The 17671-nt window shown below is 41.4% G+C and overlaps 1 protein-coding gene across 5 annotated transcripts in view; it reads right to left on the bottom strand.

Moving 5' to 3' along the window:
* The window catches only part of LOC125386631 (GDP-D-glucose phosphorylase 1-like), a 35872-nt gene that overhangs the window by 4362 nt on the left and 13839 nt on the right, over positions 1–17671 (bottom strand). The window lies entirely within an intron of this gene.

The raw sequence follows: 17671 nt of genomic DNA on the forward strand, positions 1-17671 counted from the left end.
ACATCGGAGTATTCCTTCTGCACCTATCACGACATACCACCTCACACATATAAGAAACATTCGGTATTTGCACAAAAGTTGAAACTCAAGTGTTGCAGTTATAGGGAGGTAGAGACTGTTCTAAAAACTGAGATCTTCGATATGCTCAACGTAGAAGAGGATAACGCGAGTTTTCGTTTTCTTTTTCGTTTTTTTTATTTATTATTTGTATTCACAATTTGTCCAATTTGGACATTTGGTAGAATTTTTTAACAGTTATATTAACATGTAGGTGGCTACCCCCAGCGGGGTACCATCCTCGGTTTCGCTAGGTCATATCATTTGTGAGGTCTACTGGGTGCTTCCTTTTTAGCCTTCTATCCATGTTTATGGTTTTGAACGTTTCCGCTGCTAGCCGGTTTGGCTAAACGCGTTTTTTTTTATTTATTAGAATATTTACAATCAATTCTTGTTGAGAATTTTCAGTAACTTAATTTGGCGTGATACAATGACATGGATTATAATAGTTTTATATTGTTGGTTCTAGTAGAAACTAAGGATTTAATCTAGGGGGTATTTTCTTTTTAGTCTGCGGATCTGGTCCGTCGTGTCCAGTAGTTGAGTGACTAGTGGGTTGTGGTGGTTGTTGACTCTTGTGTTATATCTGCTTCTGGACTTGTGTATTTCATCTTTGACTGTAGGTATCTTGAGGTCACGGTGGATTGTTTCGTTGGTAACATACCAGGGTGCATTTAATAGGAATCTTAGCGTTTTCGATTGGAAGCGTTGGAGTATTTCAATGTTGGAGTTACTTGCTGTTCCCCATAGTTGGATTCCGTAGGTCCAGACAGGTTTTATTACGGCCTTGTAGAGGGTTATTTTGTTCTGTATGTTTAGTTCGGAGCGTCGGCCCGTGAGCCAATAGAATTTTCTTAGTATTTCCTTTAGTTGCTTTGTTTTTTCCAAGTTAGCCTCCTGTCCAGGTTCATGCCCAGGTATCTTACGGAGTCCTTGCTTGGGATTATTGTGTTGTTAATGGTGACCTGGGGGCAGGTTTGTTTTCGGAGCGTGAAGGTTACATGGGAGGATTTTTTTTCGTTTATTTTAAAACCCCATTTTTGGAACCACTTTTCCATGGCGTCGAGACTTCGCTGGAGAGTAGATGAGGCAATTGCCAGGTCTGCGTGAGTAGCTAATAGTGCTGTGTCGTCGGCAAATGTTGCTATTGTTACCTCGTTTGATATGGGTAAGTCGGCAGTGTAGATGGAGAATAGTAGGGGTCCGAGGACACTACCTTGCGGTATGCCGGATTCTATTGGGAATGTTGCGGAAGTGGCGCCTAGACATTTAACTATGAATTGTCTGTTGGTTAGGTAGGACTTTGAGATGGTGTAGTATGGATGGGGTAGGATTTTTTTAAGCTTGTAGAGTAGCCCTTCATGCCATACTTTATCGAATGCCTGTTGGATGTCTAGGAATACCGCTGAGCAGTATTTTTTCTTTTCAAGGGTTTGGCTCATCATGTGGGTTATGCGGTGGATTTGCTCTACTGTTGAGTGTTGTTTTCGGAAGCCGAATTGGTGATCTGGGAGTGTTTTCAATTCTTCTAGGAGTGAAAGGAGACGATTCGTGAGCATTCTCTCGAATAGTTTAGACAGGGTAGGTAAAAGACTGATTGGGCGATAGGAGCTGCTTTCATATATTGGTTTACCGGGTTTGGGGATGAGGGTGATTAGTGAGATTTTCCACGCCTTACGAAAGTGTTCAAGGCGGAGGATGTCGTTGAAGATTGATGCGATGAGTGCAATCCCTTTTATGGGAAGTTCCTTGACTGCTTTATTTCCTATTAGGTCGTGACCTGCTGCTTTCTTGGGGTTTAGGCGACTGATTGCTTCTATGATTTCTGCAGAAGTGAAGGGTTGAATAGGAGGGGACATTTGGAAGGGAGTGTGCAGGTATTCGGTGACGTCCGCTGCAGCTATGGAGGAATGGGGTTGGAATACTTCAGTCAAGTGTTTGGCAAATAGGTTGACTTTTTCTATAGGGCTACGCGCCCATCCACCCTGCGGACGGCGGATTGGAGGTATTATTTGTGGAGGGCGCGTGAGTTTCTTGGAGGCCTTCCATAGTGAGTAGTTGGAGTCGGCTGTAGGGGACAAGCTGGCGAGATATTTGTTTCAACAGTCATTATTGTAGATTTTTATGATTTTGGATAGTTTTCTAGTTGCGTTGTTTAGTTTGCGTTTATCCTCCGATGTTCTATGGGTCTGCCATACTCTTGTTAGTCTACGTCTTTCTGTTATTTTTTTTAATATGTACTGGGGGTATTAGTGATTGCTGATGGACGTTTTTGCCGGTGTGGAGACGCGGATAGCGTTTATTATGCTCGCATTTAGGTATTCCGGGGCTGCATCGATTTCATCATTGGTTTTTAGTGAGGTTGAGGCTGAAGTTGTGTGGGTAAAGACTTCTCTAAAGAGCTGCCAGTTGGTGTGTTGGTTATGCATGGAGCCATTAGGTGTATTCTCGATGATAGTTGAACTGACTGTTACTATCACGGGGGAATGATCAGAGGAGAGATCAGCCGAGGAATTGATTTGGACGTGTCTTGACGAGATATTTTTAGTTATGACGAAATCAAGGAGATCGGGTATTTTGTTTGTGTCGGTGGGCCAGTGTGTGGGTTCGTATGTGGTAAGGTAGTTGAGGTTGTTGGTTATTATGCTGTTGAGGAGGTTTTTGCCTCTTACTGTAACCAGTCTGCTACCCCATTGCGTGTGTTTAGCGTTGTAGTCTCCTCCGGCTATGAATCTATTGCCCAGGGTGTCCAGGAAGTTGTCAAAGTCTTCTTTGGCGATGGAGTGTCTGGGAGGGCAGTATACTGCTGAAGTGGTGATTGTACCATGACAGTCTTCTATTGCTACGTTTGTTGCTTGGAGGTAGTCTTTCTGGAATGGTGGAAGTTCGTAGTGCTTGATGTTTGCTTTGATTATGATTCCGGTGCCGCCGTGGGCCTTTCCGCTGGGGTGTTGGGTATGGTAGAACTTGTATCCGTTTATGTTCAAGTAGTTTTTGTCGGTGAAGTGGGTTTCAGATATGAGCATTATGTCGATTAGCTGGTGTTTTAGGAAGAGTTCTAGCTCAAGTTTGCGTTGCGCTAGACCGTTGGCATTCCACAGAGCTATGCGTCTTGGTTTTATTTTGTGTCGGGGCTTATTAATTTATCCATGATGAGTGTTAATAGCGATAGCAAATTGTTTATTTGCTCTGATTGTTTCTCTATTAGCTTTTCAAGTCTAGAGACGTTGTCTGTATTAGGTGAGGTGGGGGCACTATTTTGGGGAGGATCCCTGTGGCTATTTGGTGTATTTCGTGTGCCTTGTACCGCTTGGGCATAGGAGTTTGAGGGAGTGGTGAGTTTGATAGGGCTGGGTGTTTGATTGGTTGGGGGGATTGGGGTAAAGGTGAATTTCGGCTAGATGGGTGTTTGGTAATTTACCTCTTTTGTTCTAAGTTTGGGGTATTTGTTTGAGTACAGAGTTTTGTAGGCTGAGCAGCCTTTGTAGTTGGCAGGATGGTCACCTTGACAGTGGATGCACTTCGCTGGGGTTTCCGGTGATTTCCTGCACTGGTCGGTGGGGTGTGTACCTGCACATTTGACGCAGCGGAAGGTGTGGTTGCAGTATTTCTGCGTGTGCCCATATCTTTGGCACCTTTTGCATTGGACTATCTCCTTTTTGATTTGCGGTGGTTCGAATTTTACGATGGCGTTCATTAGGCGACTGGTGTTGTATATTTCCTTGTTGTTGGGTTCCTATTTTAAATCGATGAAAAATAGGGATAACGGGTCTTTCGTGACTCTATGCCTTATGTTGCTGACATTGATGACTTCGTGGCCGAGTTTAGATAGTTCGGTTTTAAGGTCGTCGATGTCTGCGGAGTGGTGGATGTTTCGTAGCACCACCCGAAAAGGTCTTTCTTCTTTGAGTTGGTAGGTGTGGAAATTGGCGTTCAGGGCCCTAAGTGTTTTGGTGAGTTTCCTGTAGGCTTCTGGATTTGTCGGCAGGATTTTGACTTGGTTGTTGGTAATCTTCAGGTTGTAGTCCTCCTTGGAGATATCTCTCTCTAAGGACTTGATCATTGTCTGGATGTCGATGACATCATTGACAAATATTGGTGGGGGAGGGGGGCTTCTCTGTGCGTGATGGTTTGGTGGCGGGCCTGCGATTTCCATGGCGTCGTTTGAGGATTCTAGTATTGCGAACCTATTGTGGGTGTTGATTTGTGTTGTTTGCTGTTGGTTTGAGTTTGTGTTTGGTGATTCAATTTTGCGTGTTTTCGCCTTATTGGCGTCGTTGACGCGTGGGGGTAATTTCATCGATTTTTCTTTTGTTTTTTCCACATATTAATAAATCATCTACGAATAGAATTAAGTATATAACATCATCGCTCTCATACTTCATATACAGACAATAATTATTCTCACTTCTTTGAAAACCTAATTTTTTTATATACTCGTCGAAACATTCATACCAAACTCTTGAACTTTCACACAATCCATATAACGCCTTTGATAGTTTACATACTTTCCCGTTTTTATCGTTGTAACCCATAGGTTGTTTTACAAATACTTCCGATTTTATAGTTCCGTTTAGGAATGCTGTTTCTACATCCATTTGCATAATCATCAAACCACATTGACAACAATAAGATAGTAATAACTTCAGCGTTTGCATTTTTGCTACTGGAGAGCATAAATCTTCCAGTATTTCCTTTTGTTGGAAGCCTCGAACAACTAGTCGCGCTTTCTTACGATTATCGGATTTATTCGTATATACCCATTTCAAATCTAATACCTTTTCATCTTTTGGTTTCTCTACTAATTGCCAGGTTTTATTTTTGACTAAACTATTTATTTCTCGATCCACTGCTTCCTTCCATGATCTGCTATCATCTCCACATAAAGCTTCTTCATAGGTTTGAGGACTGTCTGCGCTAACTACATTCACATAAATGAAATATGAGCTCGTTTGGCCATATCTTTAAGGTTTCTTTGTTTCCCGTCCTGACCTTCTCAAATTATTTTCTATGTCCTCAAGTTTTTTTCTGATTCGTTATTTAAGTTTCTCTCCTTTTTTATTACAACCTGCGCGACCTTTTTGTTACTTGTTTCACATTCATGAATTTCGTTTATATCCGAATATTCGTCAAAATCCCTTTCCGTTTCATTATCTGATTCATCCTTTCCTTGAAATCCTACTAAACTTTCATTTTCATCTATAAATTGTACGTGTCTTGCAATTATAATTTTATTATTAACTAAGATTCTATATCTAACGTTTTCATAACCTACAAGTATTCCAATATCTGCCTTTTTGTCCCACTTCGAATTTCTTTTAATTTCAGGTATTCTTACGAAAACTCTACTTCCGTACAATCCTAAATTATTTATATTCGGTTTCCTTCTTAACAATATTTCGACTGGTGTTTTACTTTCATACATTTTCGAAATGGTTCTATCTTTTAAGTACGCCGCGGTTCTATCTTGTTGAAGTGGTCACCACTTCTAGGAAAACTCCACATCTGGTCTTTTTAGCTTTCTCAAGCGCTGAAGCCATCGACAGTACATAGACAAAAGAATAGCAGGGAGGCAGACCATAAACAGTAGACAGGCGACGTTGGCTTCGGGGTTTTCAGTTATAAAGTAACACTGTTAGCGTGCGGATCTGGACCAGCTCAAATTGTATTTCTGTATTTCACTATTAAATCAAATATATATTTTGTATCTTACACTTTATCCACGCGTTTTTCTCTCTTTATATACCGAATAACCTCAACAGGTTATGGGCCCAGGGCTGTAAAGTGTAAGATAGTAACGCGAAGTGAATAAATTGTCGAAGTATTGTGCTTAGTAAAGTAAGTGATAGTGCTAAAATGGAATCAGCAAGTGCGAAGATCGAGATGTTACGTGGCGGAGAAAACTGACTCCAGTGGCGTTTTGTCATGCATACACTTTTGGAGGAAGATGACCTGATCAACATGTGTGAAGGGAATCTGTGTCATCCAGGTAACAATGCGGAGAAAGAAATCGCCCGTAGAAAATTTTTAAAGGCTAATCGGTTAGCGAGAAAATTAATTGTGACCTCAGTAGGAAGGAAACCGTTGGATCTTCTTTTATGTTGCACAACAGCACATGAAATGTGGAAAAAGTTGAATACAGTATATGACATAAAGTCGGATGAGAATCTAAGTATGGTCCAGAAGCATTTCTTCAATTTTAAATGGGAAGAATCTGAAAATGTATCTTACAACTTATCAAAGTTGGAATTGATAGCGGCGAAGATGAAAGCTCTTGGGAGCGAAATTGGCGAGAAAATGCTGATAACACGCATTTTATCGGTGTTACCGAACAAATTTGACCATTTTCACAGTGCGTGGGATTCGGTGGAAGAAGAAAAGAAGACCTTAGACAGGCTTAGTACCAGGTTGATGGCGGAAGAAATCACATGGAAGAAAGACGACCAGGAAACGTCGGTGGCTCTGGTAACAAAAGGCAACAATTACAAAAGGGAACAGCAGAAGCAGTCAAGCAAACCTGAATACGAGAAACAAGGACCAAGCTGTTTCAACTGTGGAAAAGTTGGCCATCTAAAGAAGGATTGTTTTAGATGCTTTACATGCAAATGGAAAGGCCACACCAGTAAAAATTGGTTTAAAAATAAGAAAGGAAACAACAGTAGAGACAACTAGGAACCCAGAAATGAAAATCGAGATCACAGCGGAATTGGTCTATTAGGAAGCACCTCAACGATACAAGTGGCAAACCATGATGCTTGGATAATCGACTCAGGAGCTACGAATCACATGACAGGACGACAAGAATGGTTCAGCGTCTTCGAAAAATTCGATAACACGGTGAAGATAGAAATCGGCGATGGTACCGTTCATGGATGCGTACGGCAAAGGAAAAATCAAGGTAGAGACTTTTGTGGATGGCAAATGGGTAGCATGTACAATGAACGATGTCTTGTATGTACCAGGTATGAAAAGAAATCTATTGTCCATTAGATCCGTCACAAGAAGAGGCATAGATTTCTGTATCTTAAGGGAAGGGATAAACTGTATGTTTTTACAGAATCAGAAAATAATAGCAAGGGGTTCTGTTATCGGAAATTTATATAAGGTCGACATGCGAGTTATCATACCGTCAGTTTGTAATCTTAGCAATAGAGCGGAGTCAAACGCGGACACACTGCAGTTATGGCACGAACGGCTATGTCATCGAAACATCAGACACGTTAAGGATTTTTTAAAGAATTCGAATATAAAAGTTGTAGAGGATAGTAACTTTTTCTGTGAAGGTTGCGCGTACGGGAAACATCATAGATCGAGTTTTCACGAGAAAATCAAGCGTGCGACTAAACCTCGCGAAATTATTTATACGGATGTATGTGGACCTATGGAAGTCGAGTCATTAGGCAAGAAATTGTATTTTCTTGCGTTTAAAGATGATTTTTCTAAATTCACAAAGATTTACTTCTTACGACATAAGTCAGAAGTAATCGAAAAGTTAAGAACTTTTTGCCTAGAAGTCGAAAAACAATTGAATGATAAGATCAAAGAAATTCATAGTGATGGAGGGAAAGAATTCAAAAATAAAGAGGTTAAAGAATTTTTAAGAAGTCAGGGAATTAAACATACGATTAACGTCCCATACACTCCTGAACAGAATGGCGTCGCAGAAAGGGAAAATAGAACAATAGTAGAAGCAGGACGGTCGATGTTATATTCGAAATCTAATCTACCGCTGTTTTTATGGGCCGAAGCCATGAACACTGCAGTGCATGTCATAAATAAGACCGGGCCGACAAGACAAGACAAGAAAACACCATATGAACTGTGGTACGGGAAACCGCCAGATGTAGAAAAGTTTAGGGTTTTTGGTACTGAGTGCTTTGCACACATACCTGCAGAAAAGAGAAGAAAATTGGACAAAAAGGCTAACAAAGGATATTTGGTAGGCTATCTAGATGACGGACGAGGCTATCGAGCGTACGTGCCGACCGTAAGAAATGTAATATTGAGCCGTGACGTAATATTTAAGCCCGAACTAGAAACTGGAAAATGTGTTAATTTAAGTTTACCGAAAATTGTGGAACGCGAAGATGTGTATGCACAGAGCGATAGAGCATGTAAGTACGAAAGTGCAGAGAGTGAACCTGAAAAACAACCTTTTATAACTAGCGAGAATGTGAGACAATTGAGAGATAGAGGTAAGATCAAACGAACCGATTTTTATGGTAGCCCAGTAACGTACGTAGCGGAAAAATTACCGGTGGATTTTAACGAAGCGATGAGATCTGAAAAGAAAGAGTTATGGGAAACGGTTATGAATGATGAAATGAAATCGCACTATGAAAATAAGACGTGGATTCTTGTAGAAAAACCAAAAGATCAAAAGATACTTAGTAATAGGTGGGTTTTAACGGTAAAGCTATATCCGGACAATTAGGAACGATACAAAGCGCGACTTGTAATAAAACGGTATTCACAGAAAGAAGGCATAGATTATAAGGAAACCTATAGTCCCGTTGCTCGGTTTGACACAATTAGATTAATGCTCGGTATTGCTGCCAAAAATAATTTACACTTTGAACAGTTTGACATTAAAACCGCATTTTTATATGGAAGTCTGAAAGAAGACATCTATATGAAACAACCTCAAGGTTATGATGATGGTTACGAATCGCGTTTATAAATTACTAAAAAGTCTATATGGCTTAAAGCAGTCTCCAAGATGTTGGACGAAACGTATCACAAAATTTATTTCAAATCTAAAATTCTACCAGAGTAACGCAGATCCTTGTTTTTATATTTATACAGAAGATGACAAATTAATGCTGATGACCATATACGTAGACAATGGATTGGTAGCAGCTTCAGACAAATCTCTAATCGATAAATTTTTCAGTGATTTAAATAAAGAATTCAAAATTATGAGTTCGAAAGAAGTAAAGAGTTTTCTTAGACTTGAAATTAATAGATTAAAACATGGTTCAATATTCATTTTTCATTTTTCAATATTCATCATTCATTTTTTCATTCATCAAACAGTGTTTCTACACCTATCGAGACTAATTGGAGCAAAAATAACATAGACAATAATGATTGTAACGCACCATACAGAGAAGCCGTAGGAAACTTGAAAAGATATAGAATGGATTCGGAAATACAAATAATTCCCTTTATTTAGCACACAACTGTTACACATATATCTTATACTCTTAAGACCTCAAAATCCTACTCGCACGCACGCTTGTTGTCAACCGACTCTTCCAGATACTTCTAACGACTGCTCTTGTCTTTTGCCTCAATCAAGACCCGGACGTCCTCTGACGCTTACACACACACATTCACATGTACAGTGTAAATGTATCATATTCCCAACAAAACTTAATATTTTAACAAACCGTAAGTAGGCCAGACATTAGCGTGCAATAGCGTCGAGACATTTAGAGAATCCAAACGAGTATCAGTGGAAATTAGTCAAACGAATTTTGCGCTAGATAAAAGGGACCGCAGACATGGGATTCTTATATACCCTGCGAAGTTCACAAAACAACACGTGACGTCCATCTGTCGAAAGCGAGTCCAACAAACCAAGCCAAGCGTTCGCAAACGTGCCAGTGAAAAGTGAAAAATCCAACGCCACTAAGCTCTGATCGAAATCACAGCCTCTCGACTAGTTATTTCACATTGAATTAACTAGATCGACGATGGCCCAATCACCCCTAACGGGAGCTACGGAGCGTATTTACAACAACGCTGCTCTTCCTCCCCCGTGGCAAAGGGGCAATACACCCCATCTTGCAAACGACCCTCAAACGAAAAAACGCAAACTCGAAGCCAGCAGGGGCAATGTGAGCAAAAGGCAAGCCAACCCGCCAGCCAACCAAGTGACTATCCACAACAGGTTCGCGATACTGGAGGCTGAGGTCGCCATGGACACAACCACAGAGGTAAATAAACAACATACACAAAAAACCCCCCTCCCCTGCCAATCTTTATCGATGATGTCATTGACATCCAATCTATGACAAAGACAATCCAAAAAGAAGTCGGCAAGGACGAATATAAACTGAAAATCAGCAATAACAGCATTAAAATCCTGCCGGCCAACCCTGACGCATACAGAAAACTAACGAAGTTGCTAAAAAACCTGAATGCCAACTTCCACACTTACCAACTCAAGCAAGAAAGACCATTTCGAGTGGTGCTACGCAATATCCACCACTCAGTCGACCTAGACGAACTAAAGTTCGAACTTCAAAATCTTGGCCATGAGGTAACAAACATAAGCAACATTAAACATAGAATCTCAAAAAATCCACTATCACTATTTTTCATAGATTTAAAACAAAAAGCAAACAACAAAGAAATCTACAACATCAACCGGCTGATGAATTCCATAGTTAAGTTCGAGCCACCTCTTGTAAAGAAAGAAATAGTACAATGCAAAAGGTGCCAAAGGTACGGCCACACGCAGAAATACTGCAACGATAACTTCCGGTGCGCAAAATTAGCAGGTAGTCATCCCACTGACCAATGCGCTAAATCCCCAGAAACCCCCGCGAAGTGCATCCACTGTCAGGGAGAGCATCCTGCGAACTACAAAGGATGCTCAGCCTATAAACTCTACATAATATTAAGTATCCAAAACTGAGACCCAAGGACATAACCATACAAGAACCTAAACCCCAAAAACTCACCTCACCATCAGTATCCTATGCGCAGGCAACACAAGGAAACGTAAACAACTCGAAAACACACAGTGTACACACAGAAAATAGAATTCCCACCCCACAAAACACAGACAAATTCATCAGATTCGAAAAACTTATCGAGAAGCAAACTGAGCAAATTAACAACTTGCTGTCACTACTCACACTCTTCATGGACAAATTCATACGCACAGAAGTAAAATAAAACCAATGCGAATAGCTCTGTGGAACGCCAACGGTCTAGCTCAGCACAAATTTGAACTAGAACTATTCTTAAAACAACAGCAAATCGATGTGATGCTCATATCCGAAACCCACTTCACCGACAAAAACTACCTCAAAGTACACGGCTACAACTTCTATCACACCCAACACCCCAGCGGAAAGGCCCACGGCGGCACCCGAATCATAATCAAATCAAACATTAAGCACTACGAACTTCCACCATTCCAGAAAGACTACCTCCAAGCAACAAACGTAGCAATAGAAGACTGTCATGGTACAATCACCACTTCAGCTGTATACTGCCCTCCCAGACACTCCATCGTCAAAGAAGACTTCGACAACTTCCTGGACACCCTGGGCAATAGATTCATAGCCGGAGGGGACTACAACGCTAAACACACCCAATGGGGCAGCAGACTGGTTACAGTAAGAGGCAAAAACCTCCACAACAGCATAATAACCAACAACCTCAACTACCTTACCACATACGAACCCACACACTGGCCCACCGATACAAACAAAATACCCGATCTCCTTGATTTCCTCATAACTAAAAATATCTCGTCAAGACACGTCCAAATCAATTCCTCGGCTGATCTCTCCTCTGATCATTCCCCCGTGATAGTAACAGTCAGTTTAACTATCATTGAGAATACACCTAATGGCTACATTTATAACCAACACACCAACTGGCAGCTCTTTAGAGAAGTATTTACACACACAACTTCAGCCTCAACTTCACTAAAAACCAATGAAGAAATTGAAGCAGCCACAGAATACCTAAACACGAGCATAATAAACGCTATCCGCTTCACCACACCGGCAAAAACGTCCATCAGCAAACACGAATATCCGCAGTACATATTAAAAAAATAGCAGAAAAACGTAGACTAAGAAAAGTATGGCAGACCCATAGAACATCGGAGGATAAACGCAAACTAAACAACGCAACTAGAAAACTATCCAAAATCATAAAAATCTACAATAATGACTGTTGAAACAAATATCTCGCCAGCTTGTCCCCTACAGCCGACTCCAACTACTCACTATGGAAGGCCTCCAGGAAACTCACGCGCCCCCCACAAATAATACCTCCAATCCGCCGTCCGCAGGGTGGATGGGCGCGTAGACCTATAGAAAAAGCCAACCTATTTGCCATACACTTAACTGAAGTATTCAAACCCCATTCCTCCATAGCTGCTGCGGACGTTACCGTATACCTGCACACTCCCTTCCAAATGTCCCCTCCTATAGAACCCTTCAATTCTGCAGAGATCATAGAAGCAATCAGTCGCCTAAACCCCAAGAAAGCAGCAGGTCACGAACTAATAGGAAATAAAGCAATCAAGGAACTTCCCATAAAAGGGATAGCACTCATCGCATCAATCATTAACGCCATCCTCCGCCTTGAACACTTTCCTAAGGCGTGGAAAATCTCACTAATCACCCTCATCCCCAAACCCGGTAAACCAATATATGAAACCAGCTCCTATCGCCCAATCAGTCTTTTACCTACCCTGTCTAAACTATTCGAGAGAATGCTCACGAATCGTCTCCTTCCACTCCTACAAGAATTGAAAACACTCCCAGATCACCAATTCGGCTTCCGAAAACAACAGTAGAGCAACAACAACTCAACAGTAGAGCAAATTCACCGCATAACCCACATGATGAGCCAAACCCTTGAAAAGAAAAAATACTGCTCAGCGGTATTCCTAGACATTCAACAGGCATTCGATAAAGTATGGCATGAAGGGCTACTCTACAAGCTCGAAAAGATCCTACCCCATCCATACTACACCATCTCAAAGTCCTACCTAACCAACAGACAATTCATAGTTAAATGCCCAGGCGCCACTTCCGCAACATTCCCAATAGAATCCGGCATACCCCAAGGTAGCGTCCTCGGACCCCTACTGTTCTCCATCTACACTGCGGACTTACCTGTATCAAACGAGGTAACAATAGCACCATTTGCCGACGACACAGCACTACTAGCTATCCACGCAGACCCGGCAATTGCCTCATCCACTCTCCAGCGAAGTCTCGACTCCATGGAAAAGTGGTTCCAAAAATGGGGCTTCAAAATAAACGAAAAAAAATCCTCTCATGTAACCTTCATGCTCCGAAAACAAACCTGCCCCCAGGTCACCATTAACAACACAATAATCCCAAGCAAGGACTCCGTAAAATACCTGGGCATGACCCTGGACAGGAGGCTAACTTGGAAAAAACATATCTTAGAAAAAACAAAGCAATTAAAGGAAAAACTAAGAAAATTCCATTGGCTCACGGGCCGACGCTCCAAACTAAACATACAGAACAAAATAACCCTCTACAAGGCCGTAATAAAACCTGTCTGGACCTACGGAATCCAACTATGGGGAACAGCAAGTAACTCCAACATTGAAATACTCCAACGCTTCCAATCGAAAACGCTAAGATCCCTATTAAATGCACCCTGGTATGTTACCAACGAAACAATCCACCGTGACCTCAAGATACCTACAGTCAAAGATGAAATACACAAGTCCAGAAGCAGATATAACACAAGAGTCAACAACCACCACAACCCACTAGTCACCCAACTACTGGACACGACGGACCAGATCCGCAGACTAAAAAGAAAATACCCTCTAGATTAAATCCTTAGTTTCTACTAGAATCAACAATATAAAGCTATTATAATCCATGTCATTGTATCACGCCAAACTATGTTACTGAAAATTCTCAACGAGAATTGATTGTAAATATTCTAATAAATAAAAAAAAATTTATTTAATATGTGCTTTATAAGATATTTGTAGATACACATTGCACGCGTCTCAGCATTCTTTTTGTCGCACCATCTTTTGTAGCACCACGCGTACGAAACAGTTGCATTCTTCTGTTTTACAAGACGCTACGCACGCACATACTCTCACACTAACTCATACTCATATGTATGTAGCTGTGTTCAGAATGTTATAACAGAGTATCAATGAGGAATCTGGCTCTTGCTCTGGTTCACGTCACCGATCATGTACACCTCCCCCGCATATGTTAAGGCATTTAAGAATCTTATTGTTCCAGTGTGCATCATTAACGCCTTGTCGATAAACACACGAGAGTACTCCTCTTTTACTCCGTTAACCAATACCGACGCGATGGTCCTAACCTCACGCAACCAAATCTTCTCCGAGACAGTTGGATATCTCCTCGCTAATTTATCTCGTATTTCTTTCGCGCCCTTCTTCGTCATGGTCAAGATAATATCATTCATCCTAGAAAAAACCGGAACGATAAACTGATTTATCAAATGGGCTTATCACACCCAGGCGGTCCATTAACCCAAGTGATATTGGGCAACGGAACAGATGTCACATCAACACCCCTAATATTATTCGAAAGCTGCTGATTTAACATGATCTCAGTTTTACGCGAAACTAGAACATATCTACAGTCGGTATCAAAACGTGGATTTTGTCATCAAATTTTACATACTTATCTTTTACAAAACCAAAATTATACTTTTTTGTATATTCTTTGACTAACCATCTCTTAATGATGTTGTCGACAAGTTAAAGGATTTTTCCCCTAAATGATGAATAACATCTAAACTAATTTTTAAAGAATTATCACCGATGAACGAAATATAAAAATCATATTCTTTCGGGTTAAATGAGTCAGCCAAAAGGGTTGAATACCTGAATTCTATCATAGCATTTACGAAATTTGTGTGGAAATCTTAACCAACTAAATATTCCGGCAACCGGGCCATTGCCAGATCTACGTTTGTCACTTTCGGGAAAACCAGCGGTAAAGACTGTTCCACCGCCATAATCTCTGATGGAACTAAGGTCATTAATGGGTGCAAATCTACTGCGAGTGCTGAACAGATGGAAGTGTTTCACCATTCATCTCAAAAAGCAGCCAGGACGAGAACGTTAATATCGTCCGCTATCTCCAGAGTGACTGTTCCCAAATCAGACGGCAACCAACATAAGAACTTTTCTATCTCCGTCGCCGTCGCAGCGGTCACGCAAACTTTCGGCAATACATCTCTTCGAAACATCCGCGAGTGCCGTCTTCAGGTTTAGACCTCGCATCTCACACAAATGAGCAAAAGTGGCCACACTCTGGTTCACACGGATTGCTTGGTCGTCATTATCCCCTAGACCACCTATACGTGCGTCCGAAAATATCACGGAGGCCATGGCATTACTTAGCAACACAGGTTCGCTAAACGTGTCAACGTGGTACAATCCCGCATGTGCACAGACCAGAGATGGTATATAACAATCTCAGGGAACTGTCGCGAAAAGGTACCCAAAAACATGCCTGACATGTAGGTAACCGTTATTGCCTCCCGCTTGGACGCCATTCTGACATTCTCTCACAAAATGCCCTGCTTCCCCACATTTGAATCATCCTCCTTTTTTTGCAGCAAATGCGTTAGTTCTTCTTTCTCCATGATCAAATTTATTTTGCATTTCAGCTATTTCGATTTTATTTTTCACATACGCTACTGTTTCATCTTCTTTCTTCAAGGCATCAACCAAATCTCCCATATAGCTATATGCTTCGGATAAGATGCTTAGCAAGTAAATCAATTTTTCCTTTTCTTTCACTTGTGCACCCGCATTTTTTCATACATTTACTAGCTTATCAAGCCTTATTTTTCCACTCTATTTCTGCACACAATTTGTAGCGCTGTAAATTTCTTCAAATACATCTCGTCTAACTTTTTCATTATTCCATATGCCGTTTGTTCTTCACTAATAAATTCTAATTGCTTATTTGAGATGTAAGTTATATTTATTGCCTTCAAATCATTTTTCTCCCAGTCTGCATTATCTGTACTAGTCTTTTTTCTAATTACGACAGTATCACATCTTTTAAGCTTCAGAAACATGGTAATTGTTTTCTTCTACATATTGTAATCCTCTCCATCAAACACCGGTATCGTGATTTCCTTCCTTTCCATTTTATTTTTTTTTCTTTTTTGATTATTCTCAAACGTTCCCGCGTGTTCGAAATCTTCCTATTGTTTTCTTACTTAACCTTTGGTGTCGTGATCTTTTCCATAAACTTCTCGAACTTTTATTCACTTAATGAAACTCATTCACTGATTAAATCCCCCGAACAAACCAACCAACAAAATCAACAGAACCATTAACCATGCTCTGTTGCCATGTTAAGATATATTAATTTTAGTTTTTCAGCACTGTATCATATTTGGATCTTGCCTTGAACACTTCTACTCTATTTGTTACGCCACGAGGCTTAACACAGGCTGTATTTTCTAACCGTCACTCGCGGCCCTACAATGTCTCAGTCAGATCGTCTTATCTGACCGCCGGATCATATACAATGTATCGACGAGCGCATAGCTGTTGCCAAGCAGCGAGTTCTCGAAACGTCGAATTTGGTCCGTTACGTTTTCCACGCAAGAGCGGACATACGTGATCATAGGCGCGAACGGTGGCGTGACCTAAGGATAGTGGGGGTCGTCTTAAAGATGAGACAAAGAAATCATCCAAAGTCGATCAGTTCCTTGTGACGCGTCGAACATTACACATTGCCAAACATTCGCTTATTCTGTTAAGTATCATATCGTGCTACGTCCACCAAGAGACTAACTTCAAGTGTAAGAGCCTTGCTCGATACTGTATACATTTACATTATCTGAGTGCGATAAAGTTGTTAATTGTTTATATCTTTTCAATCGTGTAGACTAGTTGTTGGAAATATAAATTTTAACTCTGTGAGTCACAGTGTTATCATACCTGAATCACCCCTATTATCTTAATCGAAATACGGGGATCGAACTATTCGTGGTGTCGATCATTTTAATCGTAACGGGAATTTACGACTCCCGTTGGCGCGTATTCTAACGACCGCGCCTCCCCGCGATAGCTCGAAAATACATGGTCCTTCGAGCCGGATCACGTGCCACCAAAGAAGTGTACTGACCAGTGACTATACAGTGTCACGTGAAATCCACACTCCAACATCTTAGTCAACTGACCAAAGGAGCCGCCACCGGAGAGGAACACCTCCTTCGTTCAGCATCTACACGAGACCACACCACACTGTAGCGAGTAAAAAACGACTCTCAGATCAACGCCCATTTGATCAAGGTAAGATCGTTCCTACCATTAACACCAAACATGGCTCAACCTGACTCGATCAGCACATTGAGGCGGAGACGCAGCGGCCTCGCCAACCGCTTTACAATCACGAAACGCCAACTCGATGAATACGAAGAGTCTGGTCAAGTAAACAACGGTTACTTAGTATCTTGCCGTCAAGCGTTCGACGACATCTGGAAGAAGTTAGTCGCGGTTCAAGACGAGTTAGAAGGGTTAGATGAAGGGGAAGTCGGTCGGGCCGCCGCGTTGTATCAAGAGAAGCTGGAGATTGACGTACGGTTCACAGGTCTCTTTGATAAAATACCCGCACCAAACCCCTCGCCAACTAAAACGCGCGATTCAGGCGTGAAGCCCGAGCCGACATCACTCACCCTACCAGAGGTCCGCGCTCCTCAGTTCGACGGTGCCCTCGAGAACTGGACCTATTTTTATGACACGTTCTCATCCACGGTAGATCGTAATGAAAATTTAACAAATGTCCAGAAATTTCAATATCTACGCGCAGCTATCACTGGACGGGCCGCACGGAGCATCCAATCATTGGAACCCACA

Source organism: Bombus terrestris, chromosome 17, assembly GCF_910591885.1.
Source record: "Bombus terrestris chromosome 17, iyBomTerr1.2, whole genome shotgun sequence".
Taxonomy (NCBI): Eukaryota; Metazoa; Arthropoda; class Insecta; order Hymenoptera; family Apidae; genus Bombus; species Bombus terrestris.